Below are 3751 nucleotides of genomic sequence, written 5' to 3' on the forward strand. Positions count from 1 at the left end.
TACTCACCGTCCCCGCGCCGCCCGCCGCCCGCCGCCCGGCGCGACCGCTCCTCCGGGTCGCGGTGTAACCGCCGTCTCCGCCGCCCGGTGCGCCAGCCCTCCGACAGGGCCTCCGGCCGGCTCGCGCCCTCTTTTGCTCTTTTAAGAATGACTGTGACTTTTTTCAGGAACTTTATTGGCAGAAGAACTCGGAACCAGCAGATCGCTGCGGCCCCGCCGCGGAAGGTAGGGCGCGGGAGACTCGCCTACCCTCTGCAGCGGACGCCCCGCACTCGGAGCATGCGCCGGACTTTCAGTGCGCAAGCGCGCGCCGCCGGCCTTGCCCCGCTGCCCCGCCCCCGAGTTGGCCGAGGCTGAGGGGCGCCGCGTTCCCTGTGAGGGAGCTGTGGCTGGTGGGGTTCCAGGAGGCTGGCGGGAGAGGACGCTGCCGAGGAAGGGCCGCAAACGCTTCGTTTACCCAGTGGTCAGCTTTCAGAGTCCTCACAGGACGTGCCCTCCCTGGATGCACACCTTATACTCTTGACCGAAGGACATCCAAGTGGCGGAGTGAGCAAAACTGGAGCAAAGTCGAAAACGCACTCGGTCCGTACTCTGTGACTGGACCAAGTGCAAGTCTGCGATGCTTAATAATAAAGAGAACCAAACAGAAATCCAAAAGTTGGCTCCCAAAGCAACCTAAACTTTGCTTCAGTTGTTTTAATACTGTGAAATAGAATAGAAAAAAAAAAGGAAAATACCAAGTGTTGGCGAGGTTGTGGAGTAGCTGAATCCTTCTGTCATGCTGCTGGAATGTAAACTAGAATAACTTTAGAAAACTATTTGGCGTGCTAGTAAAGAAGCATACCCTATGACCTAGTAGTTCCATGTCTGTGTGTTCAGCCAAGAGAAGTGTGTGCTTACGGGGGCACCAACAATTACCAGAATGTTCACAGACGCATTTGTTTTAATAAACCCAAATGGAAATATCGCAAAAGACCATCAACAATAGAATAAATTAATACATTCACAGTGTTCATATACTGGAATACTACTCAGCAATGAGAAAAGTGACCTGCAACTACAGGCAACAACATGGATGAATTGCAGAAACATAAAGTTGAGCATAAAAAGTCAGACACGAAAGTGTTACTGACCAGGGTTCTTGGCCTTCCCTAATCAATAGAAATTGACTAGAGGCCAGATAAGAAATTCAGGCAAGGCTTTATTGGGACCCCTGCTGTAGCATGGGGGAGAGAGAACAAGCAACATATTCCCTTGCTTGCTGGCTTGCTCGGTGGGGGAGGGGGGGGCGGGGAGCAACCTTGTTCCTTATATAGGGTGAGGGTAGGGGTGTATCTAAGGGTTGGGCCAGAGGTGTGGCCTAGGTGGTCTGCCCACCCCTTTAGGTGGTGTTGAGTGCAGGGGGCATGTGCCGTACCCTGCTTTTGCTCCAGGCTCTTCGGGAGTGGCAGTTAGCTTTTTTGGTCTCTGTATTTTGGGGGTCCAGAATTTGGCCCAACGTTGCATGCACGCAGTTATTTTTAGTCCCATACAGTTTATTTGTATTTTGTTGCTCGAGGAGAGGTGTGTCCATGTGCAAGCACTGCAGCAAAGGGTCCCTGGTCCCAGCCTGTCTCATTCCGCCCGAGAGACTCTACACCCTTATTCTTAAGGGTAAGGGGCCGACGGTCTCTTCTTCTGAAACTTCTTCCTGCTGGACAGGGGCCGCAGACCCTAGCCTGCCCTAGATGTCCCTCGCTGACTGTTTCAAGGACCTGTAGGGACTTGGGCCACCTTCCGCTGGAATGGGCTGAATTCCTTGAGCCATCATGAGCCTTACTTCAAACCGTTGGAGCCTGAAAGACACAAACTTAACCAAAAGGTTAAACAAACAAGGGTTAAAAAGGAGAAGAACAATGATAGCCATTAAAGGGCTTAGTAAGGGAAGGAACCAGGGTTAATTTTGGGCTTCCTTAACTGTTGACCAGACAAGGGAGGCAGTATGGTCCCTGCCAAAATTATGAAGCCACTCTTGCCTTGTTTGGCCAGAAGGTAATCAAGGGCCAGAAAATTGTCAAGAACCACATCAGCTAAGGTAAGAAGAGAGGTCCCAAGTCCTGTTAAGGGTTCAAATAGGAGCCAACCCACTACATCATTTTACTTATCTGTTGATGGTGCCTGTCTTTTGAATGGGTATCTCAGATTGTCCACTGGCTCACAGGTGTATTGTTCTTCTGTTGTGACCTGCGGGGTTTCTGGAGGTAAAAGCTTTAGTCTGGACAAATGTACCTAACTAGATGTCCCTTGAAGTTTGACAGCAGTAGAGGTGGCTAAAATTACTTTATAGAGGCCCTTCCATTTTGGCATTAGTTGGTGTTGGGGGGAACCCCTCTTTCCAGGTTTTAAGAAGAACTTGGTCCCTGGGGTTTATTTGTAAAGGAACTGCTCCTTCCTCTGTAATTTTAGTGGGAGTCGGCAGTGCCTTGTGGGCATAGTCCTGGATTGCCCTCTGAACTTGTCCTACATTAATAATATATCTCAGGGCCTGGTTCACTTCCTCATCTAGTAGAATGTCAGTAGTAAGAAAAGGCCTCCCATACGTTATTTCAAATGGGCTAAGCCTCAGACCACTCCTGGGGGCTACATGGACCCTGAGGAGTGCAAGGAAGCAAGTTGGTCCAGGGTGCATGAGTTTCTTGGCAGAGCTTTGCTAGGTTTTCTTTAAAGTATGGTTTATTTTCTCTACCTTCCCTGAGGACCGGGGGTGCCAAGAGGTGTGTAGCTTGTAGTCTATCCCTAGGGCTGTTGTGAGTCTCTGTGTGATTTTGGCTATAAAAGAGGGCCCATTATCACTCTGGAGGGACTTTGGAAGTTCAAACCGAGGAACTACTTCCTTTAAAAGGGACTTACAGACGTCCAACGCCTTTTCAGATCAGGTGGGGAAGACTTCAACCCATCCTGTGAAAATATCAACAAACACCAGAAGATATTTGTATCCTGATCATGGGGGCATTTGAGTGAAATCTAACTGCCAGTCTTCCCCTGGATATGTCCCTTGGCGTTGGATTGGCCTGAGTAACAAAGGAGGGATTGGATGGGTCTGTGGGTTATTATGGGCTCATAAATCACAGGCAAGTGTTATTTGTTTTGCTCTTCTTTTAAGCCCCTTCCCTGAAAAAGCCTTTTGCACCAAGTCCCATAGTACATTCCTCCCATAGTCGGTGACATCATGCAAGCTCATAGTGAGTTTCCATCGTTGGGTCTCAGGGCTTAGAACCTTATCCTCCTTTTTATACCAGCCTGTGCTTCCCTTCTCATAGCTCTACTTCTCAGCATTTTCATGTACCTGTGGGGAATACTGGGGAAGGCTAGAGAGTTCATGGGGGCCAATCACTAGAGCCATAACTTGTTCGGGTTCCTGCAGCCAAGCTGCCTGTTTTGCAATTTGATCAGCTTTGCTGTTCCCTTAGCTCACAAAAGAGCCATCCCTCTGATGGCCCTTGCAGTGGATTACTGCGACCTGTGTTGGAAGCTGCACTGCTTCTAAAAGAGCCAGAATCAAATCTTTATGTTTTATGGGGGAATTTTTAGCAGTTAACATTCCTCTTTCGTTCCAAATGGCAGCATGAGCACGTAGCATGTGGAACCCATATTTAGAGTTAGTAAAAATATGTAATTTCTTATCCTTCCCTAATTGCAAAGCACTCATTAATGCAGTTAGTTCAGCCTTCTGGGCTGATGTCTGGGGTGGCAGGGCCTTGGCTTCTGTGAC

At 49.2% G+C, this 3751-nt stretch overlaps 1 protein-coding gene across 1 annotated transcript in view; it reads right to left on the reverse strand.

The window, feature by feature from the left end:
• RAB23 (RAB23, member RAS oncogene family) overlaps window positions 1–250 on the reverse strand; it is a 20840-nt gene extending 20590 nt beyond the window's left edge. The window contains exon 1 of the mRNA XM_024754703.1: window positions 8–250. The gene's annotated coding sequence lies outside the window, so the exon portion shown is untranslated. The remainder of the gene's footprint in view (window positions 1–7) is intronic.
• Between the last annotated feature and the right edge of the window lie 3501 nt (window positions 251–3751).

This window comes from Neophocaena asiaeorientalis, unplaced genomic scaffold (genome assembly GCF_003031525.2).
Source record: "Neophocaena asiaeorientalis asiaeorientalis breed wild unplaced genomic scaffold, Neophocaena_asiaeorientalis_V1.1 scaffold319, whole genome shotgun sequence".
Classification (NCBI taxonomy): domain Eukaryota; kingdom Metazoa; phylum Chordata; class Mammalia; order Artiodactyla; family Phocoenidae; genus Neophocaena; species Neophocaena asiaeorientalis.